This window comes from Somniosus microcephalus, chromosome 14 (genome assembly GCF_052327205.1).
Source record: "Somniosus microcephalus isolate GS21.2 chromosome 14, FLI_Smic_1.0, whole genome shotgun sequence".
In the NCBI taxonomy this organism is placed as follows: Eukaryota; Metazoa; Chordata; class Chondrichthyes; order Squaliformes; family Somniosidae; genus Somniosus; species Somniosus microcephalus.
The window spans coordinates 39,410,083-39,436,216 of record NC_141000.1 but is presented as its reverse complement, the minus strand read 5'-3'; positions in this window follow the sequence as shown (position 1 = coordinate 39,436,216).

The window sequence follows — 26,134 nt, the reverse complement described above, 5'->3', positions numbered from 1 at the left end:
TTCTGGACAGCAATGGTAAGGTCATCACCTGTTTGACCTCTCTCTTTCCACTTGTGCCTCACACCAGCAATCTTTGCCACTATCAAACCAATGCAGTGCATAGCAGCACTCATGCCTCCCTCGCTGCCGCCCTGTCCTCACTCTAAAGCAACTCTTGTGCCTCCCTGCTTTCAGATGCTGAAGGAGGCGGGCCCTCAAGCTGCCACTGTTAGTGATTCTGAATTCGAGGAGGAAGAGGAAGCTGGCCCATCAGTGCCACCCTCAGCCGAGGCAGCCCATGGCCATGATGGGGACACGTCTTCCCTGGAGGGGAGCAGGGTGGAATGGTCTGAGGAGAGTGAAGCTCCGGGGCCCAGCGGGCAGCAGCAACGCGGGATGGGTGGGGAAGCTCGGCGGCCTTCTCCCCGGAGGGTGAGTGTGGCCTCCAGTCCTGCTACGGTGAGTGCAGAGGAGGTGTGGCTCCTTGGTGAAATGGGCGCCCAGGCTGAGCGCAGGCACACTGAGCTCATGGCTGCAGTGGCAAGGATGCCTGACTCCATAGAGTCACTGGCAAGGAGTACTCAGGAATTCAGGGCAGCACAGGCCAGGAGTCTGCAAGAATTCAGTGCAGCACAGGCAAGGAGTCTGCAGGACTTCGCGGCAGCACAGGCGGCTTCCAGCCAAGTGCTCATTCGTGCCGTGCATTCACTGGCTGGTCTGATGCAGACACAGATCAGGGCCACACGGGCACTAACTGCTGCCACCCTCGCTGGATCGGCCAGGCATCGCCGGGGCCCTCGTCGCGTCGCAGCAGCCCAGCAGTCTGTGCTTCAGCAGATTGCTGCACATGCTGCAGTGCTGGCCCGTGCGAGTGCCAGTGTATCAGCCGACCAGGGAGTGCCTGTGCTCTGTCAGGTTGGCAGCATTCCTGCAGCCAACACTGTCACTCCTCCACTGCAGCTGCCACCACCCGTAGGACAGACTGCTGCCGCCCAAGCAGAGTTGGAGCAGTCAGCAGCCAGGCCCTCTAGGCCCAGAGCTGGTCCAGGCCGTCCCCCAAAGGCATCTGGCGTCTCACCATCTGACCCTTGCTGCAGCCACTGGGGTCCCATTGAGGAGGAGCTGCAGGGCGGGAAGGGGCCATTCGCGGAAGCGAGGCAGATCACCCTCACAGGGGAAAAAGTAGAAGGTGTGGCCAAATGTTGTGTTTATATATGAAGGTCGAGAATGTTTTTTTTATATATGAAGGCCGAGACTGTTGTGTTTGTTTTTTATATGAAGGCTGAGGATCATGGTCATTTTTGTTTAACTGCTTCTTTCATTTTCTGAAGGTTGTGAGAGCCAGTTATGTCTCTGACTGTTTTTTGGGGGGTTTATCTGAATTAGTTTGTCATGCGGGAAGGGCACAGAGTTTGCACAGTAAAAAATGTTCTTTAATCTCATTGTCCATGTTTGCACTTTGAACTATATGTTGCCTTGACCGGCTGAGGGCTTGCGGAGCAGCTCCATTCATGTTCTTTCATTGGCACAAGCCATTCCCTGAGAGGGGGCCTAGAACCAAGTTGCAATAAGCCGCCGACGGACGGCCCTTGCACTTTGTGCCTCCCTCCCGTCTTGGTGCTCATCCTCCTGCTCCTCCTCCTCCTCATCGTCCTCCTCTGGTGGTCCTCCAATGTCTGCTGGCAGTGGCTGAGTCCTGAGGATAGCCAGTTTGTGCAGCATGCAGCACACTACAACGAAATGGGAGACTCGCTCAGGCGAGTACTGTAGGGCTCCTTCGGAACGGTCCAGACAGCAGAACCGTTGCTTGAGCACGCCGATTGTGTGCTCAATGATGTTCCTAGTAGCTTGAAGACTGTCATTGTATCGCTGTTCAGCAGGGGTGCTGGGCGCATGGAGCGGGGTCATCAGCCAGGTGCACTAAGGATAGTCTTTGTCCCCGAGAAGCCATCCTCGTGGGTGAGCGTGGGCTTCAAAAATGTCTGCCACAGAGGTCTGGCGCAGGATGAAGGCATCGTGGCTGCTGCCTGGAAAGCGGGCATTGACAGCTAGTATGAGCTGCCTGTGGTCACACACCAACTGGACGTTGAGCGAATGGTAGCCCTTCCGGTTGCGGTAATCCTCGGCATTCTCTAGAGGTGCCCGCAAAGCCACATGCGTGCAGTCAATGGCGCCCTGGACCAGGGAAAAGCCCGCTATTGCTAAAAAATCCCATTGCACACTTTTGTTGCTTGTCCAGGGTCATGGGGAAGGAGATGTACTGACGTCTCCTTCTGAAAAGGGCATTGGTCATCTGGCGGATGCAGCAATGTATCGCGAACTGGGAGATGTTGGCAATGTCCCCAGTAGCGGATTGGAAGGAGCCGGTGGCATAGAAGTTGAGAGCCACCGTCACCTTCACTGCCACTGACAGAGACGTCCTGTTCCTCAGCTGTGGCTGCAGATCTCTGCGAAGCAGGTGGCAGATCTCAGTGACCACCTCCCTTCTGAATCGCAGCCTCCGAACACACTGCTCCTCAGACATGTTCAGATATGAGAACTGCTGGCGGTATACCCTGGGTGGGTAAGGCCTCCTGTGCCGACGCCTGTTGGCCCTTCTCCGTCTGGCCATGACTGGCACACTCTCATGGGTGTGAGGAGTGTGTGTGTTAAACACTGGGTGAGAGGAGTGGGTGTGTTAATCAGTGGGTGTGTGGAGTGAGTGTGTTAATTAGTGGGTGTGAGGAGTGAGTGTGTTAATCACTGGGTGTGCGGAGTGATTGTGTTAATCACTGGGTGTGAGGAGTGAGTGTGTTAATATCTGGGTGTGAGGAGTGAGTGTGTTAATCACTGGGTGTTATGAGTGAGTATGTTACTCAGTGGGTGTGAGGAGTGAGTGTGTTAATCACTGGGTGTGAGGGGTGAGTGTGTTAACCAGTGGGTGTGAGGAGTGAGTGTGTTAATCAGTTGGTGTGAGGAGTGAGTCTTTTAATCAGTGGGTGTGAGGAGCGAGTGTTTTAATCAAAGAGTGTGAAGTGTGAGTGTGTTAATCAGTGGGTGTGAAGAGTGAGCATGTTAATCATTGAGTGTGAGGAGTGAGTGTGTTAATCACTTGGTGTGCGGAGAGAGTGTGTTAATCACTGTTTGTTAATTGTGAGTATGTTAATCACCGGGTGTGAAGAGTGAGTGTTTTACTCAGTGGGTGTGAGGAGTGAGTGTGTTAATCACCGGGTGTGAGGAGTGAGTGTGTTAATCGCCATCTGTGAGGAGTGAGTGTGTTAATCAGCGGGTGTGAGGAGTGAGTGTGTTAATCACTCAGTGTATGGCATGAGTGTGTTAGTCACTGCATGTGAGGAGTGAGTGTGTTAATCACTGGGTGTGAGGAGTGAGTGCGTTAATCAGTGGGTGTGAGGAGTGAGTGTGTTAATCACTGGGTGTGAGAAGTGAGTGCGTTAATCAGTGGGTGTGAGGAGTGAGTGTCTTAATCAGTGGGTGTGAGGAGTGAGTGTGTTAATCACTGGGTTTGTGGAGTGAGTCTGTTAATCAGTGGGCATTAGGAGTGAGAGTGTTAATCGCTGGGTGCGAGGAGTGAGTGTGTTAATCACTGGGTGTGTGGTGTGAGTGTGTTAATCACTGGGTTTGAGGAGAGAGCCTGTTAATCACTGGGTGTGAGGAGTGAGTGCGTTAATCACTGGGTATGAGGAGTGAATGTGTTAATCAGTGGGTGTGAGGAGTGTGTGTGTTTATCGGTGGGTGTGAGGAGAGAGTGTGTTAATCATTGTGTGTGAGGAGTGAGTGTGTTAATCACTGGGTGTGAGGACTGAGTGTGTTACTCACTGGGTTTGAGGAGTGAGTGTGTTAATCACTGGGTGTGACAGGTGAGTGTGTTAATCACTGGGTGTGAGGAGTGAATGTGTTAAACAGTGGGTGTGAAGAGTGAGTGTGTTAATCACTTGCTGTGAGGAGTGAGTGTGTTAATCACTGCTTTTGAAAAGTGAGTGTGTTAATCACTGGGTTTGATGAGTCACTATGTTAGTCAGCGGCTATGCGAAGCGAGTGTGTTTATCACTGGGTGTAAGGAGTGAGTGTGTTAATCACTGGGTGTGAGGATTGAGTGTGTTAGTCACCGGGTGTTTAGAGTGAGTGTGTTTATTAGTGGGTGTGAGGAGTGAGTGTGTAAATCAGTGGGTGTGAGGAGTGAGTGTGTAAATCACCGGCTGTGAGGAGAGAGTGTGTTAATCACTGGGTGTGAGGAGTGATTTTGTTAATCGCTGGGTTTGAGTAGTGAATGTGTTAATCAGTGGGTGTGAGGAGTCAGTGTGTTAATTATTGGGTGTCAGGAGCAAGTTTATTAATCACTCGGTGTGAGGAGTGAGTCTGTTAATCAGTGGATGTGTGGATTGAGTGTATTAATAAGTGGGTGTGAGGAGTGAGTGCGTTAATCACTGGGTGTTAGGAGTGGCTGTGTGAATCAGTGGGTGTGAGGATTGAGTGTGTCAATCAATGGGTGTGAGGAGTGAGTGTGTTAATCAGTGCATGTCAGGAGTGAGTGTGTTAATCTGTGGTTGTGAGGAGTGTGTGTGTTAATCAGTGGGTGTCAGGAATCAGTGTGTCAATCACTGGGTGTGAGGAGACAGTGGCCTAGAAATTGAGTTTGCCTCCGCCAGGGCTGTAGCGCCCGAAATTTAGCGCCAGCGTTAATTGCCGCTGCGCCCGCCAAAAATTCAGCTGCGCCGCGCCCAGACGGCTGCGGGCGCTAATGGAGGGTGTCAGCGCCTCGCAATGGGCGCTGAATGCAGGATTGCGGCGCTAATCCCCCGCTGCGGCACCCGATGCGGTGCGGCAGGCTGGGGTACTGCAGGCCTCCTCCTTCTGTTAAGGAGGAGCTGCCTGCAGCCGACCGCTGGCCGGTGGAATCGCACGAAAAATGAGCCCGGCACCTCAGAGAAGTGCCGGGCTCGAGGCCCACACACATCTGTGCCGCGGGGGGGTGGTGGAGGAGTCCGGGGAGGGAGGTGCGGGCAGGCGGCCGCCGGGAAAGCGGCCGGCTGCCGCGCCACCTTAATGCGCCGGCGCTAAGTCCAGCAAGAAACTTTTGAAAAATCGTTGGTTGCGGCTGCCACGGGCGAGGCGGCCGCAACTGAATTTCGGCGTCCGGCCGCGTTACCGCGGCAACCGGGATGCTGCGCACACCGATGACGTCATCGGTGCCGGCGCAGCGCTACCGGCTAACGCCAATGGTAGGGCCCAAATCAATTTCCGAAGCGGCTATAATTCCGGCGCAAGGCCCTCTAGCGCCTCTAATTGGGCGCTAACCCCACTCAATTTCTAGGCCAGTGTGTTAATCAGTGGGTGTGAGGAGTGAGTGTTTCAATGCCTGGGTGTGAGGCGTGTGTGTGTTAATCAACGGGTCTGAGGCATGAGTGTGTTAATCACTGGGAGAGAGGTGTGAGTGTGTTAATCACTGGTTGCGAGGAGTGAGTTTGTTTATCACCGATGTGAAGAGTGAGTGTGTTAATCAGTGGGTGTGAGGAGTGAGTGTGTTAATCAGTGGGTGTGAGGAGTGAGTGTGTTAGTCACCGGGTGTTTAGAGTGAGTGGCCTAGAAATTCATTGTAGCCACTTTTGGGGCGTTAAAGTCGGGCGGCCGCTAAAGTTTGCGCCCGCCGCCAAATCGAGGCCACTTCTGCGATATTCATTAGCTTCGCCCTAAGAGTTTGCTCGAGCGCTAAAACTGGTGCTGGACGCCTCTCTTTAGGCGCTAAGCCGGAGGTGCTGAGCGAGAGCGCCCAGGCCGGGCGCAGCGCAGGTGCGGCCATCTCGTGATTGACAGCAGACACCCTGGTGCCAGCCAGCTCTTAAGGGGGAAGGGTCGACTTTGTCTGCTGCCACGCCCTGGATAGTGCAGCCCTCCAGCTAGGCCTGAACACTGCTGCTGGACCCAAATAGCGCCTGAAGCCATGCAGAGGGCCCGTGAACGAGCGCAGTGCTTCTCAGAGCGTGATCTGAGTGTGCTGGTTGGTGGTGTGGAGAAGAGGCGCCATATTTTGTACCCGGTCAATGGCAGGAAGGCGCCAGTCCGCGCCTACCGGAGAGCCTGGAGGCATGCCGCCAGCAAGGTGTCAGCCAACAGCGAGGTCCCCAGGACCGGTGTCCAATGCCGCAAAAAGTTTAATGACCTCACGTGGATGAGCACCCTTTCCAGTGACCTCCTCATCCTTGCATGTGCACCTCACATTATGGGCAAAGGGACCTGAAAGCCCTAATGGCCAGCCCTCATCCAGCAGCTATGGAACAGGCATGAACATCAATTGCACATTCTGCACTTAACACACTGACCAAGCTATTCCACCATGGGAGGCAGTGCACACAAGATCAGGGCGACACACTGGCCAGGCTATTCCACCATGGGAGGCAGTGCACACAAGATCAGGGTGACACACTGTACTTAGAGGCCGTCCTTTCTCTTGCAGGCCAAGCTGGCTAATAATAGGAAGAGGCGGACTGCGACCGGGGGAGGCCGACCCCAGATCCAGCCGCTCACCGAGCTTCAACATCGCATGGAGCACATCATGGGTGCCCGGGTGATTGGCCCCGTTGCATGTGGAGATGCCGACCCTGTTCTGGGCACCAATGGTAAGGACATCCACGTTTGGACCTCTCTCGTCCCACTTGCGCATCAGATCTACATCCTTTGCCACTGTCCGACCAATGCGCTGAATGCCACCACTCATGCATCCCTCGCTGATGCCCTCTCCTCACTCTAAAGCTACTCTTGTGCCTTCCTGCTTTCAGATGGTGAGGAGGAGGTCCCTGAACTTGCCAGTGACAGCCCCTCAGAGGAGGAGGAGGAGGAGGAGGAGCAAGAGGAAGGCGGCCCATCAGGGGAACCCTCAGCCATGGCAACCCATGCCAATGTAGGGGACACGTCTTCCCTGGAGGGGAGCGTCGCGGAAGTGTCGGAGGGGAGGGGAGCTCATGGGACCTGCGGCCTGCAGAAACGCGGGAGGGGGGTGCCAGCTCGGCGGCCTTCTCCCCAGAGGGGGGAAGGGTCGGAGGGGAGTCCAATTGCTGGGCCCAGCGGCCTCCAGCAACGCAGGAAGGGTCGGCCAGCTCGGCGGCCTTCTCCCCAGAGGGAGAGTCCCGCCTCCAGTCCGGAGATGGTCTTCGCCGAGGAGATGGAACGCTTCGAGGACTTGTCCGTGGACTCAGAGCGCCGGCACACGGAGCTCATGGGGGTAGTGGCACGGTTGCCTGAGGCCATCGAGTCCCTCTCTCGGAGTGTCACCGACGTCGGGGCCTCACAGGCCATCAGTTTGGCGGAATGCGGGGCAGAGCAGGCAGCGAGTCGGGCGGCATTCGGGGCAGATCAGGCAGCAAGTCGTGCGGCATTCGGGGCAGCTCAGGCAGCGAGTGGGCAGCTGATCAGTGGTGCCGTGCAGTCACTGGGTGCTCTGATGAGGTCACTGAACAGGTCAACACAGGCACTCACTGCTGCCACACTCGCTGTGTCAGCCAGGCATCGCCAGGGCACCCGGCGCGCTGCAGCAGCACAGCAGTCTGTCCCTCGGCAGATTGGTGCGCATGCTGCAGTGCTGGCCCGGGCGAGTGCCAGTGTCTCAGGCGACCAGCGAGTGCCTGCCATCCACCAGCTTGCCCCCATTCCTCCAGCCGCCACTGCCACTCCCCCAGTGGAGCTGCCAGGAGCTGCTGCAGCGACTGATGCTGGCCAGCCACAGCTGCAGCATTCAACAGCCGCCCGCTCGACGGCCAGACCTCGACTAGGCCGACCCCCAAGGGCATCTGCCATCACGACATGTGCCCCTCTGGAGCCTGCCCCCAGCCTTGCAGCAACCAATGGCCTTACTTTGAGGAGGAGCAGCAGGGCGGGCAGGGGCCACACAAAGATGGCCAAGGCATCGACCTAGCGGGCCAAAAAGTCGAATGTGTGGCCAGTTGTGTTTCTTTTTTGAGGCCGAGAATTGGATGTTTGTTTTTTGAAGGCCGTGGATGTGATGTTTGTTTTTTACGAAGGCCGAGGATGACGGCCATTTTAGTTGCACTGTTTTGTTAATCCTCTCCAGGTTGTGGGAGCGAGTAATGTGTTTGAGTGTTTTTTTGGGGTTTCGTCTGTTTTTGGTTTTCATGTGGGAGGGGCCCTGAGTTTGTACAATAAAGCATTTTATTTATTAACAGTGTCCATGTTTGATCTTTGAAGTGTTTGTTGCCTTAACCGGCTGAGGGCTTGCGGAGCGGCTGCAATCATGTTCTTTCATTGGCACAAGCCATTCCCTGACAAGGGGCCTAGAAGTGACGTTCAATAAGCCGCCGACGGGCGGCCCTTGGACCTTGTGCCTCCCTCCTGGGCTGGTACTCCTCGTCCTCCTCCTCCTCATGCTCCTCCTGCTCCTCCTCCTGAGGTGGGGGTCCAACGTGAGGTGGCAGTGCCTGAGTCCTGTGGATAGCCAGGTTGTGCAGCATGCAGCAAACGACGACGAATTGGGAGACTCGGTCCTGCGAATACTGGAGGGCTCCCCCGGAGCGATCGAGACAGCGGAACTGTTGCTTGAGGACGCCAATTGTTTGTTCTATGATGTTCCTAGTCGCTTGATGGCTCTCGTTGTATGCCTCTTCAGCAGGGGTCGTGGGCGCGCGGAGCGGGGTCATGAGCCAGGTACACAAAGGATAGCCTTTGTCCCCGATAAGCCATCCTCTTGGGGGAGGCTGTGCCTGGAACATGTCAGCCACAGTTGTCTGTCGCAGGATAAAGGCATCGTGGCTGCTGCCTGGAAAGCGGGCATTGACAGCTAGGATGCGCTGCCTGTGGTCACACACCAGCTGTACGTTGAGGGAATGGTAGCCCTTCCGGTTGCGGTAATCCTCGGCATGTTCCAGAGGTGCCCGCAAAGCCACATGCGTGCAGTCAATGGCGCCCTGCACCATGGGGAAGCCCACTATTCTTGCAAATCCCACTGCACGCTGCTGCTGCTTGTCCAGGATCATGGGGAAGGAGATGAATTGATGTCTCCTTCTGAAAAGGGCTTCGGTCACCTGGCGGATGCAGCAATGCACGGCGAACTGGGAGATGTTAGCGATGTCCCCAGCAGCGGATTGGAAGGAGCCGGTGGCATAGAAGTTGAGAGCCACCGTCACCTTCACTGCCACCGACAGAGATGTCCTGCGCATCAGCTGTGGCTGCAGATCTCTCTGAAGCAGCTGGCAGATGTCTGCAACCAACTCCCTTCTGAATCGCAGCCTCCTTACACACATCGCGGCAGACATGGTCAGATAGGAGGACTGCTGGCGGTATACCCTGGGTGGGTAAGGCCTCAGTTGGTGACGCCTGTTGCCCCCTCTGCGTCTAGCCAGGGCTGCCACTCTCTCACGGCATCTGTAAGCCCTTCTGGCATAAGGCTGAAAGTCAGCGTTAGCACCCAATGCAGCCCCCATTATATGCTGGCAAACAATGAGCTCTCAATGAAGGCAAAGATAATTGCTAAGCTCTGGCCTGAGCCAAAAATACCTGTCCTAGTGTTGGTCCAAACCAGTAAGCTCTCCTCCTTGGTCTCTCTCCAAAAAACCGTTGCACAAGAGTGAATGCTGCAAAATGGCTGCCCTTTCACAGAATCACAGATTCACAGAAACCCCACAGTGCAGATAGAGGCCATTTCGGCCCATCGAGCCTGCACCGACACATATTCCACCTGATCCCCGTAACCCCTACACCAACACATATCCCACCCTATCCCCGTAACCCCACGTATTTAATTCCCGTAACACTAAGGGTCAATTTATCATAGCCAATCAACCTAACCCGCACATCTTTGGACTGTGGGAGGAAACCGGAGCACCCGGAGAAACCCACGAAAACACGGGGAGAATGTGCAAACTCCACACAGACAGTCGCCCGAGGCCGGATTCGAACCCGGGTCCCTGGCGCTGTGAGGCAACAGTGCTAACCACGATGCCACCGTGCTGTCCTTTATAGTGCAGGGTAAGTGCCCTTTAATTAGCGCTCCCCGCGGCCCGCCTCGGCTGTGTACCGTTCCACTTCACAGTCGTTCAGGCCGCCCAGCGCACAATGGGGCGGCGCGAGTGAAGTTCCGGTTCGGGGCGCACAAAGTGCGTTGCACTAGTAAATGACATCATGATCTGTGCGCACAGCAGGGTGCGCGCTAAGACTTTGCGCCGGCGCTAAATGTGTACTGAAGTTGGGGGCGAGGCGCAGATCGCGCTGCGCCCGGGCGCTAAGCGCCTAGCGCTCGAGATCTACTCCTCCTAAGGCGCTAACGGCTGGCGCGCCCAACTGAATTTCTAGGCCAGTGTGTTTATTAGTGGGTGTGAGGAGTGAGTGTGTAAATCAGTGGGTGTGAGGAGTGAGTGTGTTAATCACCGGTTGTGAGTAGAGAGTGTGTTAATCACTGGGTGTGAGGAGTGAGTTTGTTAATCGCTGGGTTTGAGTAGTGAGTGTGTTAATCAGTGGGTGTGAGGAGTCAGTGTGTTAATCATTGGGTGTCAGGAGCGCGTGTATTAATCACTAGGTTTGAGGATTGAGTCTGTTAATCAGTGGATGTGTGGATTGAGTGTGTTAATAAATGGGTGTGAGGAGTGAGTGCGTTAATCACTGGGTGTTAGGAGTGACTGTGTGAATCAGTGGGTGTGAGAATTGATTGTGTCAATCAATGGGTGTGAGGAGTGAGTGTGTTAATCAGTGCATGTAAGGAGTGAGTGTGTTAATCTGTGGTTGTGAGGAGTGTGTGTGTTAATCACTGGGTGAGAGGTGTGAGTGTGTTAATCACTGGGTGCGAGGAGTGAGTGTGTTAATCACCGATGTGAGGAGTGAGTGTGTTAATCAGTGGGTGTGAGCAGTGAGTGTGTAAATCACTGGGTGCGAGGAGACAGTGTGTTACTCAGTGCGTGTGAGGAGTGAGTGTTTCAATGCCTGGGTGTGAGGCGTGTGTGTGTTAATCAATGGGTGTGAGACATGAGTTTGTTAATCACTGGGTGAGAGGTGTGAGTGTGTTAATCACTGGGTGCGAGGAGTGAGTGTGTTAATCACTGGGTGTGATGAGTGAGTGTATTAATCACTGGGTGTGAGGAGTGAGTGTGTTAATAACTGGGTGTGAGGAGTGAGTGTGTTAATCAGTGGGAGTGAAGAGTGAGTGTTTTAATCACTAGGTGTGAGGAGTGAGTGTGTTAATCACTGGGTGTGATGAGTGAGTGTATTAATCACTGGGTGTGAAGAGTGAGTGTGTTAATAACTGGGTGTGAGGAGTGAGTGTGTTAATCACCGGGAGTGAGGAGTGAGTGTTTTAATCACTAGGTGTGAGGAGTGAGTCTGTTAATCAGTGGGTGTCTGGATTGAGGGTGTTAACAGTGGGTGTGTGGAGTGAGTGTGTTAATCACTGGGTGTTAAGAGTGACTGTGTTAATCAGTGGGTGTGAGGAGTGAGTGTGTCAATCACTGGGTGTGAGGAGTGAGTGTCTAAATCAGTGCATGTAAGGAGTGAGTGTGTTCATCCGTGGTTGTGAGGAGTGTGTGAGTCAATCACTGGGTGTGAGGAGTGACTGTTTTAATCAGTGCATGTAAGGAGTGAGTTTGTTAATCCATGGTTGTGAGGAGTGTGTGTCAATGCCTGGGTGTGAAGCGTGTTTGTGTTAAACAATGAGTGTGAGAAGTGAGTGTGTTAATCACTGGGTGTGTGGTGCGAGTGTGTTAATTACTGGATGTGAGGAGTGAGTGTGTTAATCAGTGGGTGTGAAGAGTGAGTGTGTTAATCACTGGGTGTGAGGAGTGAGTGTGTTAATCAGTGGGTGTGAGGAGTGAGTGTGTTAATCAGTGGGAGTGAAGAGTGAGTGTGTTAATCACTCGGTGTGAGGAGTGAGTGAGTTAATCAGTGGGTGTGAGGAGTGAGTGTGTTAATCAGTGGGTGTGAGGAGTGAGTGTGTTAATCACCAGGAGTGAGGAGTGAGTGTTTTAATCACTAGGTGTAAGGAGTGAGTCTGTTAATCAGTGGGTGTCTGGATTGAGGGTGTTAACAGTGGGTGTGTGGAGTGAGTGTGTTAATCACTGGGTGTTAAGAGTGACTGTGTTAATCAGTGGGTGTGAGGAGTGAGTGTGTCAATCACTGGGTGTGAGGAGTGAGTGTCTTAATCAGTGCATGTAAGGAGTGAGTGTGTTCATCCGTGGTTGTGAGAATTGTGTGAGTCAATCACTGGGTGTGAGGAGTGACTGTTTTAATCAGTGCATGTAAGGAGTGAGTTTGTTAATCCATGGTTGTGAGGAGTATGTGTCAATGCCTGGGTGTGAAGCGTGTTTGTGTTAAACAATGGGTGTGAGAAGTGTGTGTGTTAATCACTGGGTGTGAGGAGTGAGTGTGTTAATCACTGGGTGTGAGGAGTGAGTGTGTTAATCAGTGGGTGTGAAGAGTGAGTGTGTTAATCACTGGGTGTGAGGAGTGAGTGTGTTAATCAGTGGGTGTGAGGATTGAGTGTGTTAATCACCCGGTGTGAGGAGTGAGAGTGTTAATCACTGGGTGTGAGGAGTGAGTGTGTTAATCACTGGGTGTCAGGAGAGAGTTTGTTAATCACTGTGTGTGAGGAGTGAGTGTGTTAATCAGTGCATGTAAGGAGTGAGTGTGTTAATCTGTGGTTGTGAGGAGTGTGTGTGTTAATCAGTGGGTGTGAGGAATGAGTGTGTTAATCACTGGGTGAGAGGTGTGAGTGTTTCAATGCCTGGGTGTGAGGCGTGTGTGTGTTAATCAATGGGTGAGAGGCGTGAGTGTGTCAATCACTGGGTGAGAGGTGTGAGTGTGTTAATCACCGATGTGAGGAGTGAGTGTGTTAATCAGTGGGTTTGAGGAGTGGGTGTGTTAATCAGTGGGTGTAAGGAGAGTGTGTGTTAATCGCTGGGTGTGAGGAGTGGGTGTGTCAATCAGTGGGTGTGAGGAGAGAGTGTGTTAATCACCATGTGTGAGGCGTCAGTGTGTTAATCAGTGGGTGTGAGGAGTGACTGTGTTAATCATCGGGTGTGAGGAGTGAGTGTTTTAATCACTGGGTGGGAGGAGTGAGTGTGTTAATCAGTGCATGTAAGGAGTGAGTTTGTTAATCCATGGTTGTGAGGAGTGTGTGTGTCAATGCTTGGGTGTGAGGCATGTTTGTGTTAATCAATGGGTGTGAAAAGTGAGTGTGTTAATCACTGGACGTGAGGAGTGAGTGTGTTAATCACTGGGTGTGAGGAGTGAGTGTGTTAATCAGTGGGTGTGAGGATTGAGTGTGTTAATCACCGGGTGTGAGGAGTGAGTGTTTTATTCAATGGGTCTAATGAGTGAGCATGTTAATTAGTGTGTGTGAGGAGTGAGAGTGTAAATCACTGGGTGTGAGGAGTGAGTGTGTTAATCACTGGCTGTCAGGAGAGCGTTTGTTAATCACTGGGTGTGAGGAGTGAGTGTGTTAAACAGTGGGTGTGAGGGGTGTGTGTGTTAATCAGTGGGTGTGAGGTGTAAGTTTGTTAATCAATGAGTGTGAGGAGTAAGTGTGTTAATCAATGAGTGTGAGGAGTGAGTGTGTTAGTCACTGGGCGTGAGGAGTGAGTGTGTTAATCAGTGGGTGTGAGGAGTGTGTGTATTAATCAGTGGGTGTGAGGAGTTAGTGTGTTATTCAGTGGGTGTGAGGAGTGAGTGTGTTATTCAGTGGGTGCGAGGAGTGAGTGTGTTAATCACTGGGTGTGAGGAGTGAGTGTGTTAATCAGTGGGCGTGAGGAGTGAGTGTGCTATTCACTGGGTGTTTGGAGTGAGTGTGTTAATCACTGGGTGTGAGGAGGTAAGGTGCTCTTTGTTAAATCCGTGAATCTTGATGTATGGTGTCCTTCAAGAAATAGACAGGGACTGCAGAGGAACAATCAACAGGTGTTTGCTGGATGAGGGTTACTCTAAAACTAACAGTACAGGTCCCTACTCAGGGTTTATATACAGGTATGGTCACTGCCGGTACTACAGTATACAGGAGCTGTAAAAAGTAGTTCTCCCCTTAAAGGTAGATACACTACAATTCCGCCCCTTTTAGATTAACAGTACCAAAACATTAATTTAACAATTAACACTTTTAACATGCAACATTAACTGAAAATAGTCCATTTATAAATTCAGTCTTTGGGGCGGCTTCCTGATCCTTTCTGGATAGCACCTTTCCTGAGTGTCTTGCTCTTGGTGCGGAGGCGATTCTGGCCCCCTGTCGTCGGTTGGTTCATCAGCTTCCCACGCTACTGTTTCTGGGGTAGATGCTACCTGTATATCGGGTTCATCACCAGGTATGCGAGACATGGGGTTGACTCGTTCCTGTGACTCTAGGATCTGGTCGACATGGTGTCTCACAATGTTCTCCCCAACATCCACTGTGTACATTAGTGGCCCCTGCCGTGTGCATATCGTTCCTGGTTGCCATTTCTCTGTTCGGTAGTCGCGGGCCAAGACTGGTTGCCCTACATTGAAGCTCTTTGTCGGCTTCTCATTGATGTGCTGGAATTGCTTATTCTCAACATCTCTTCGTACATTTGGTCTGAGCAAATCCAGATGAGATCTCAACCTTCGGTTAAAGAGCATCATGGCCGGGGTCTGGTTGGTGACTGCATGTGTCGCATTTCTGTAGGCTAAGAGGAAATTGTCCACCTTATGCTGCAGTGGAATGTCGTCATCGCACATGGCCCTTACTGCCTTTTTAAAGGTTTGTACGAACCTCTCAGCCAATCCATTTCACAGAAATCACAGAAACCACACAGTGCAGATAGAGGCCATTTCGGCCCATCGAGCCTGCACCAACACATATCCCACCCGATCCCCGTAACCCGTACACCAACACATATCCCACCCTATCCCCGTAACCCCACGTATTTAATCCCCCTAACACTAAGGGTCAATTTATCATAGCCAATCAACCTAACCCGCACATCTTTGGACTGTGGGAGGAAACCGGAGCACCCGGAGTAAACCCACGCAAACACGGGGAGAATGTGCAAACTCCACACAGACAGTCGCCCGAGGCTGGATTTGAACCCGGGTCCCTGGCGCTGTGAGGCAACAGTGCTAACCACTATGCCACCGTGCTGGATGATACGGGGCGGAAGTGTAATGCCTTACCCCATTCCTTTTCATAAATTTCCGAAACTCTTCGGACACAAACTGTGGTCTGTTATCAGAGCAAATCTGCTCTGGCAAGCCATTCCTGGCAAATATAGTCCATAGGACTGCAATCGTTTTCTCCGTGGTGGTGGAGGACATTTTGATCAACTCAGGCCATTTCGAGTGCGCATCCACGGCTATAAAAACATTGAGTCCATGAATGGACCAGCAAATTCAATATGCACCCATTGCCATGAAGAGGAGGGCCACTCCCATTGGTGTAGAGGTGGTGGTGCATTTTGGACCTTCTGGCATCCTCAGCAGCTCTTTGTCAGGTCCTCGATTTGCTGATCGATCCCCGGCCACCACACATAAGCCCTAGCAAGGCTTTTCATTTTCACCCCTCCCAGATGGCCTTCGTGAAGCTCATTGAGCACTCTCTCCCTTAACTTGGGTGGAATTACCACTCGAGATCCACACATCAAGGTCCCCTGGCATACTGACAACTGTTCTCTTCTGGATGAGAATGCTGGCAACAGTGAGTCGCCATGTGTTGGCCATCCCTTCACCGTCAAGTCATATACCCGAGACAGTGTCGGGTCATTTCGGGTCTCCTTCTCTATATCCGCGTTAGTTACTGGCAAGCGTTCAATTATAGTTGAATAAAATATTTTGACAGGGTCCACTGCTGGTGCTTCCTCCACCGTAGGCAGTGGCAGGCATGATAGCCCATCAGCGTTTCCATGCTGTTTCGTGCCCTTATACTCTATTTCATATTGGTTCGCCCCTAGAAAAAGGAACCATCTTTGTAGCCGTTGCGCAGTCATCAAAGGAACGCCCTTCTTTGGATTAAAGATGGAGTCAAGTGGTTGGTGGTCAGTCAGCAAGGTAAACTTCTGCCCGTGCAGATAGTGGTTGAACTTATTCACTCCCCACACTAGGCTGAGGGCCTCCCTGTCAATCTGGGCATAGTTACGCTCGGCTGAGGTTAGTGACCGAGACGCAAAGGCTACTGGCATCTCCGAGCCGTCCGGGAATTTGTGCGACAGCACCGCTCCAATACCATAGGGTGATGCATGACACGTCAACCGAATTGGGAGTGCTGGGTTGAAATGAGCCAACACCTCTTTTGATGTGATCAATTCTTTGCACTTCTGGAAAGCTCGTTTACATTCATCATTCCACTTCCATGGTACCCCCGTTTGCAGTAGGGTGTTCAGTGGATGCAGTACTGTAGACAAATTCGGCAAGAACTTATGGTAGTGGTTCACCAGCCCGAGGAACGACCTCAGTTGTGACACATTTTTCGGTGCTGGAGCCTTGACTACTGCCTCAATCTTTTCAGGGGACTTATGTAACCCCTCTTCATCAATAACGTGGCCAAAATACGAGATCTGCTTCTGGAAAAACTCATATTTGTGGCGATTAGCTCGGAGCCCATATTCCTTCAATCTAGTGAGCACCTGCTCTAGGTTGGCGAGGTGATCACTGTCATTTTCGCCCTTGACCAGGATGTCGTCCAAATAACACTGGGTCCCTGGAATCCCTTGCAGGACTTGATCCATTGCCCTTTGCCAAATAGCCGGAGCTGATGCTACCCCGAACACCAGCCGGTTATATTGGTAGAGACCTTTATGAGTGTTGATCGTGAGGTACTGTTTCGAGGCTTCTTCCACCTCCATTTGCAGGTACACCTGGGCCAGATCAATCTTAGTGAAGCGTTTTCCTCCAGATAGCGAGGCGAAAATATCTTCAATCCGCGGAAGCGGATATTGTACAGTGTGAAGGATTGGGTTCACTGTCACCTTCAAGTCCCCACAGATGCGAGCCTTCTTTGGTTCCCCAGGCGTATTACTCAATGACCTCTTCATTACAGGAATGATGGGTGTAGCCCACTCGCTCCAGTCCACTTTGGATAGTACGCCAGAATGTTCCAAACCTGCCAGCTCTGCTTCGACGGCTGGGCGGATCGCATAAGGCACCGGTCTGGCCTTAAAAACTTTGGGCTTGCATTTTCCTCTATTTTGATCATCGCTGTTATGCCTTTTAGTGTTCCGAGTCCCTCCTGGAACACTTCCTGTGCATCAGTTAGCATTTTTGACAGTTGTCCAGGTGTGATGTCGTCATCCTTTTTGGCATCTACAGTCAGTGCTTGTATGGAATGCCAATCTAGCTGTATCTTCCGGATCCATTCACATCCTAGCAGTGGTGGTCCTCCATCTGGCAATACATATAGGTCCATTTTTGGTGTTTCCTTGCCGTTATATATAACGTTCACCCTTATTTTTCCTTTGGGGTAGACCTTTTGCCCTGTGTACGTCTTCAAGACAATCTCTGTATCTCTCAAGGGTATATGTGAGAATAGCCGCTTGTAGTCCCTTCGGTTTATGACTGTTAGGGCTGATCCTGTGTCCAATTCCATTTTCGCTTGGACTCCGGCTATCTTGAGCGTGACCCAGATAGTTTGGTGATCCTCCATTTTGATTACATTATGTGGTTTCAGACAACCCAGCTCCTTGCTTCTGGAGTCTGGATCACTTTTCTGTTCATCTGAACTACTCTCCGTCACCTTATGTACCTTCTTGTACTTCTCCTGTGGAGATTTCTTGCTGCTGGTTTCCTTTCCCGACCTGCAGACTCTTGCTATGTGTCCTACTTTTCCACACTGTCTGCACACTTGGTCCTTGAACCAACAATCCTTATGGTCGTGTGTTGTTCTGCCGCAGCGATAACACTTCACTGCTCCATATGACATTTCATTTGTGCCATATTCTTGCGGTCTCCGTTGTATCTCTGCAGCGCCCCGTGCGGCTGCTTCATATGATACTGCCATGCTGAAAGCCTTGTCCAGCGTAAGATCCTTTTCTGATAGAAGCCATTTCTGGGTTCCTTCACTTTGAAGCCCACACACAAACTTGTCCCTTAAAGTATCTGCTAGTCCCGTTCCAAACTGGCAATGTTTCGATAGCTTGCGCAGTTCCATTAAATACTCAGCATTACTTTCGCCTTTATGCTGGTTCCTTTTGTGAAACTTAAATCTTTCTGCTATCAGCAGCGGTGTGGGGTTTAAGTGGTCCTGTAGGATTGCCACTATGCTTTCAAAATCCTTTTCCACTGGCTTCTCTGGGGTTACTAGGTTTCGCAGTAAGCCATATGTTTTTGCACCCATGGAATTCAACAATACCAGTGCTTTCCTGGCATCTGGCACTTCATTCGCCTTGCAGTACACTTCTATGCGTTCTACATATGTCGCCCAATCTTCGACTTCATTGTCGAACGCTGTGACACTGCCACTCTTCAGCATCCCTGGGTGTGGTTAGACTGGCTAAAAATGGCGTCTCCCGCGCTCTCCCTTCTTCTCCGCTGTGGCTCAAAATGGTGTCTCCCGCGCTCTCCCTTCTTCTCCGCTGCGGCTCAATAAATGGCGTCTCCCGCGCTCTCCCTTCTTCTCTGCTGCGGCTCAAATGGCGTCTCCCGCGCTTTCCTTTCTTCCCCCGCGAACGCTGCTCAGCCCTTGAACACTGGCCGCGCTCTGCGCATTTTCCTGCGCGCCTCTCTCGTTGACGCCACTCAGTCCTGATCCCCGGCTGCGCCCTGTGCGCTTTACCCTCTCTCTCTGCTCCCGTCGACGCTGCTCGGCCTTTTCCTGTGCCGTCGGTCGGCTCTAGCCGCCGCTGTGCGGGAAGGTCTGCGCCGTACCTGTTGCCAGCCCGCCTTGCTGGAGTCTCCGCCGGATGTTCGACGCCCGTGCCTCTGGAATCGGCCTTCCTCTGCAGAGTTGCAGGTAGGTTTGAATCGCCTCGTCACCAATGTTAAATCCGTGAATCTTGATGTATGGTGTCCTTCAAGAAATAGACAGAGACTGCAGGGGAACAATCAACAGGTGTTTACTGGATGAGGGTTACTCTAAAACTAACAGTACAGATCCCTACTCAGGGTTTATATACAGGTGTGGTCACTGCCGGTACTACAGTATACAGGAGCTGTAAAAAGTAGTTCTCCCCTTAAAGGTACATACACTACACTCTTAATGCATGTGTGCTGGGAATATCTGTTATATTGTGCGAGAATATTTCTTTATTTAGGGAGGTATGTGCAGGAATGAAGAAAAGTGTCTTTGCTGAGAAACTGCTTTAATTTCTGCTATAATTTATTTTAATTAAAATTAACATTTGATGAAATTACTCGTTATCATTATGTAGAAATCAAATGGATGAAATATGCCCAAGTGTAAAAGCTGATAAATGTTGTTTAATGCACTTAGGCCTGGTTGGACAAGTTGAGGTGAAAAAGTTAATTCTTCCAATTAGTTGGAAATTATTTCACAATCTGTAGCTGAATACACACCATCGAGTAGTTCTGCATTGGTGCTCTTCACTGGTGATCAGTGAGCAGAAATTTCATTTGTTTACTGCCATCCCACATTTTTCATTAAACTGGAATGAATTTGCATGTCAGCCAGCCAATTAGCTTAAGAAATGTACACGAATTTGCAAGAAATTTGATGATGAGAAAGTCTGACAGCTGAAGTGTGATGATGGAAATGTGATGTGAGTGTGACCTAGGAGGTGTGAGACCAGAAGTGTAACGTACAGGACGTCCTACAGTTTTTGACAAATGATAGATGCATCTGTTGAGCTGGCCTCACTTTCTCATGGGCAGTCCTGTTGCTGGAGTATGCTTTTTGTTGATTACTGTGGTCCCAATGCAGCCTAACGTGACAGTGCCTACCTATCGCTGTAAGACAGCTAAACATTTTCATTTAAAATTCTACTCTGCGCTATTCTAGTGGAGCTGTTAACCCATTCATTTGAAATGCATTACAGGTAGACTATCCTTTATCCGAAAACCTCGGGACCAGCCGTGTTTCGGTTTTCGGAAAATTTCGGATTTCAGAAGGTATTTTATAAGACTGGGAACTTTGTCGGGGGTGGGGGTCGGCGGGGAGGTCGGCGGGGGTCGGGGGTCGGCGGGGGGTCAGCGGGGGTCGGGGTCGGCGGGGGGTCGGCGGGGGTCGGGGTCGGCGGGGGGTCGGCAGGGGGTCGGGGGTGGGGGTCGGCGGGGGTCAGGGTCGTGCGCACGACTTACGCTGAACGAAACCATTCGGTTTTCAGAGGATTTCGGTTTTCGGAAGTGCGGATAAAGGATACACTATCCCTTATCCAAAAGGGTGGGGGGTCGGCGGGGGGTCGGCGGTGGGGGTCGGCGGGGGTCGGGGTCGTGCGCACGACTTACGCTGAACGAAAAAACCTTCGGTTTTTAGAGTGTTTCGGTTTTCGGAAGTTCGGATAAAGGGTAGTCTACCTGTAATGCCTCCAGTAAAATAACAGATGAATGTGTTAATTGTTCATATGCTAGTATCCCATGCTGTAATTTTGGGGTTTTATAGCCCATTCTCTGGGTGAGATTACTGAGAAGAACGATAGGGTTCTATGGGAATCTTTAACAACATTTCTTGCCAATACAATCTTATCAACCTGTGGCATTTATTTTGCCTGGTTGGTATGGGATGAACAGGAAAGGCATGGCATTGCTGAGTATTTTTTTATGTTTCGTTAATAGCTCACTGTGACGTCTATCTCTAGGAAACAGAGGTTATACTTATGCTAATAGTTTCATTATATGTGTAAATTATGCAAAATAATCCAAATGAACATACTTAACTTCAATTAATTAAAAAATAGATTATTCCTTATTATTCCAAATAAAGTTCTGTCGTAATTTAACTCAAAGGGTATAATATTGCTGAAAGAGGAATTGGCATCTCTGAAATATGCCAATTAGTCTCACTTTGCAGTTGCTGATTAGCTTGATTGCAGAATTAACATTTTTTTCCTTATTAAATCAAATATTACACAATCAGGTTTCACAGGCAAGTAATTGCTATACATGTTAGAGGTGGTGATGTATTAACAACAAAAAGCGTTGGGCTGTTTACAAGTGTAGATGTTTCAAGTTCAATGACTGGAAAATGAAAATGTTGTTTATACTCTTCTGGATTTTATTCAGTCCAGATCTGATTCCAAATAAAGTTAGAATATGATGGTGGAAAACAATTTTCAGCAATTTATTGATGGTGTATTCCAATCAGAAGGATGTTGAGATGGAGCGAGAGTTTATCTGCTCTTACCCAAGTTCAAAGATGTTAGTTCAATTTAAAAAGAAAGAAAGGCTTGCATTTATAGAGCACCTTTCACGACCACCAGACATCTCAAAGCGCTTTACAGCCAATGAAGTACTTTTGGAGTGTAGTCACTGTTGTAATATTAAATACACTGAAGCAATATTATGTCAGTGGGAAGTGTGATGATTGATAAAATGGCTTCAAAGCTCTTTAGGGTTACAAAACTCGGCTAACAGACTTGGAGTTAATGCCATTGCATTTGGCTTTGAAAAGGAGCAAGATCTTGATGGCATGACGCAATTTAAAATGTAATGGCGGTCAAGAGGACAACACTGGTTTAAAGTCACAATAGGAAATCGAAGTATCATTGGCTGGTCGGTGACTTGTTCCAGACTCCTGCTAATGCTAATGCTACTCTGTAATCAGATATTAGGTGTGTGGAAGGGTATGGTAGCATAGTGATTATGTTACTGGGCTAGTAATCCAGAGGCCTGGACTAATGATCCAGAGATATGAGTCCAAATCCCACCACGGCAGCTGTGGAATTTCAATTCAGTTAATTAAATAAGTCTGGAATAAAAACCCAGTATCAGTAACGGTGACCATGAAACTACCGGATTGTCGGAAAAACCCATCTGGTTCACTAATGTCCTTAAGGGAAGAACATCTGCCATCCTTACTTAGTCTGGCCTGTATGTGACTCCAGACCCACAGCAATGTGGTTAATTCTTAACTGCCCTCTGAAGTGGCCCAGCAAGACACTCAGTTGTACCAAACCATTACGAAAAACAATACTAAGAATAAAACTGGACAGACCACACAGCATCAACCTCGGCACAGGTTCGGACACAACAAAGGCACACCCAGTCGACTGCAAATTCCTCCTCACTAACATTTGGGAACTTGTGCCAAAATTGGGAGAGCTGTCCCACAGACTAGTCAAGCAACATCCTGACATAGTCATACTCACAGAATCATACCTTTCAACCAATGTCTCAAACTCCTCCATCACCATCCCTGCGTATGTCCTGTCCCACTGGGAGGTGGTGGCAGCACAGTGGTATGCAGTCGGGAAGGAGTGGTCCAGGGAGTCCTCAACATTGATTCCAGACCCCATGAAGTCGCATGGTTTCAGGTCAAGCATGGGCAAGGAAACCTCCTGCTGATTACCACCGACTGCCCTCCCTCAGCCGATGAATCAGTACTCCTCCATGTTGAACACCACTTGGAAGAAGCCCTGAGTGTACAGAATGTACTCTGGGTGGGGGATTTCAATGTCCATCACCAAGAGTGGCTTGGTAGCACCACTATGACCCAGCTGGCTGAGTCCTGAAGGACATAACTACCAGTCTGGGCCTGCGACAGGTGGTGAGAGAACCAACATGAGGGATAAACCCACTTGAGCTCGTTCTCATCAATCTAACTGTTGCAGATGCATCTGTCCATGACAGTATTGGTAGCAGTGACCACTGCACAGTCATTATGGAGATGAAGTCCCGTCTTCGCACTGAGGACACCCTCCATCGTGTTGTGTGGCACTACCACTGTGCTAAATGAGACAGATTCAGAACAAATCTAACAACTCAAAACTGGGCATCCATGAGGCGCTGTGGGCCATCAGCAGCAGCACAATTGTATTCCACCACAATCTGTAACCTCATGGCCCGGCATATCCCTCACTCTACCATTACCATCAAGCCTGGGGACCAACCCTGGTTCATTGAGGAGTGCAAAAGAGCATGCCAGGAGCAGCACCAGGCGTACCTAAAAATGAGGTGCCAACCTGGGGAAGCTGCAGCACAGGACAACATGCATGCTAAACAGCAGAAGCAGCATGCTATAGGCAGGGCTAAGCGATTCCACAACCAATGGATCAGATCAAAGCTCTGCAGTCCTGCCGCATTGAGTCGTGAATGGTGGTAGACAATTAAACAACTAATGGGAGGAGGAGGAGGCTCCAAGAACATCCCCATTCTCAATGATGGCGAAGCCCAGCACACGAGTGCAAAAGACAAGGCTGAAGCGTTCTTCAGCCAGAAGTACCGAGTGGGTGATCCATATCAGCCTCCTCCTGAGGTCCCCACCATCACAGAAGCCAATCTTCAGCCAATTCGATTAACTCCCCGTGATATCAAAAAATGGCTGAGCACACTGGATACAGCAGAGGCTATGGGCTCCGACAACATAGACTCATAGAGTCATAGAGTTATACAGCACAGAAAGAGGCCCTTCGGCCCATCGCGTCCGCGCCGGCCATCAAGCCCTGTCTAATCTAATCCCATTTTCCAGCATTTGGTCCGTAGCCTTGTATGCTATGGCATTTCAAGTGCTCATCCAAATGCTTCTTGAATGTTGTGAGGGTTCCTGCCTCTACCACCCTTTCAGGCAGTGAGCTCCAGATTCCAACCACCCTCTGGGTGAAAAAGTTTTTCCTCAAATCACCTCTAAACCTCCTGCCCCTTACCTTGAATCTATGCCCCCTTGTTATTGACCCCTCTACTAAGGGGAAAAGTTCCTTTCTATCCACCCTATCTATGCCCCTCATAATTTTGTATACCTCAATCAGGTCCCCCCTCAGCCTTCTCTGCTCCAAGGAAAACAACCCCAGCCTGTCCAGTCTTTCTTCATAGCTGAAGCACTCCAGCCCAGGTAACATCCTGGTAAATCTCCTCTGCACCCTCTCCAAAGCAATCACATCCTTCCTATAGTGTGGCGACCAGAACTGCACACAGTACTCCAGCTGTGGCCTTACCAGCATTTTGTACAGCTCCATCATAACCTCCCTGCTCTTATATTCTATGCCTCGGCTAATGAAGGCAAGTATCCCATACGCCTTTTTAACCACCTTATCTACCTGTTCTGCTGCCTTCAGGGACCTATGTACATCTCGGCTGTCGTGCTGAAGACTTGTGCTCCAGAACCAACCGCACCTCTAGCCAAGCTGTTCCAGTACAGCTACAACACTGGCATCTGCCCAACAATGTGGAAAACTGCCCAGGTATGTCCTGGTCCAGAAAAAGCAGAACAAATCCAATCTAACCAATTACCACCCCAACAGTCTACTCTCAATCATCAGAAAATTGATGGAAGGGTTTTGCGACAGTTCTATCCAGCGGCACTTATTCACCAATAACCTGCTCACTGATGCCCAGTTTGGGTTCCGCCAGGACCACTCGGCTCCAGACCTCATTACAGCCTTGGTCCAAACATGGACAAAGGAGCTGAATTCCAGGGATGAGGTGAGAGTGACTGCCTTTGACATTATGGCAACATTTGACCGAGTCCAGCATCAAGGATCTCTAGTAAAATTGAAGTCAATGGGAATCAGGTGGAAAACTCTCCACTGGCTGGAGTCATACCTAGCACAAAGGAAGATAGTTGTGGTGGTTGAAGGTCAATCATTTCAGCCCCAAGACTTCGCTGCAGGAGTTCCTCAGGGCAGTGCCCTAGGCCCAACCATCTTCAGCTGCTTCGTAAATTACCTTCCCTCCATCATAAGGTCAGAAGTTGGGATGTTCACTGATGATTGCACAGTGTTCAGTTCCATTCACAATTCCTCAGATAATGAAGCAGTCCATGCCCGTGTGCAGCAAGACCTGGACGACAGTCAGGCTTGGGCTGATAGGTGGCAAGTATCATTTGCACCACAAAAGTGCCAGACAATGACTATCTCCAACAAGAGAGCATCTATTATGAGGGCAATTATGAGGGCATGAAAGCAGAGCTAGCTAAAGTGAACTGGCAAATTAGGTTAAGGGATAGGTCAATAGAGTTGCAGTGGCAGACATTTAAGGGGATATTTCAGAATACACAGAATATATACATCCCAACGAGAAAGAAAAATTCCAAGGGGAGGACACACTTTTAACTAAAAAAGTTAAAGATAGTATTGTAGCAGTTCGTGTAGATCGCCACTAAATAAGAGAGTTTGACTTCGACGAACTATAAATAAGTTGTTTATTTACAGGAACAGGCTAATTACAGCAGGTAAGATAGGTGACTGTAGGAGCACCGTGGTGAAGGTTTTGTCCCAGCGGGGACTCCACGAGGACTGAGTTCGCAGTCCTGTGGGGAGCGTGATGACATCATCGCGTTTGTGTTGTGACATCATCACGTTGCTCGCGTTTCCCGCACTTAGGGCGTCACGTGATGCGCGCCATTGCGTCGCTGGCCGTTGAGGCCGAGGTCGCGAGGCCGGGCTGTGCCGGTGCTTGCTGCAGGAGCGGAAGATCGCGTCGCTCCTGTCGGCTGGCCGTTGAGGCCGAAGACGCTAGGCCGGGTTGTGCCGGCGCACGCACATCACGTCGTACGTGACGTGACGTCAGCGCGCTAGGGCGCGTCTTAAAGGGGCAATGGCCCCAACAGGTAAGTTAAAAGGGCAACGGCCCCAAAAGGTAAGTTAAACATACAGTAAGGTAAGTTAAAGGGAATTATGTGTCTCAAAGTAAGGGACAACCAGTGGTACCGCCACATAGGCCCCCCCAGAATTCGCTTTAACGAAAGCCCAAGGATGAGATGGTCTGACGAGTTGGTGGTCTCGGCGGTCGTGCTGTCTCGGCTTGGTAGGCGAGGTATGAAGATGCTGCTCGTGAGCGGATCCTTACGCGTGTCGTGGCGAATAAAACGTATCCGTCAGGCGAAGGACCGTGGAGATGTGCGAAACAGCAGGCCTTGTCAGAGTGACGGGCAGGTTGGGCGGATGCGGGCGATGTCTCCGTTGGCTGGTGAGCGAAACCGTCGGGAGGCTGGAACGCACGGAATGGTGCGTGCCATAGTGCTACGACGTGAACACAACGGAGGGTGAAGAGTTGCTGCGTTGATCATTGATCGGTGAGGCTAGCAACTTTCACGTGGCTGATCGCGGCCGCAGGATGCCCGTTGGACCCGTCCTCGATGTGTGCAGCTTCAGTCGACGTTTGCGTTTGTTAAAGGGAAAAC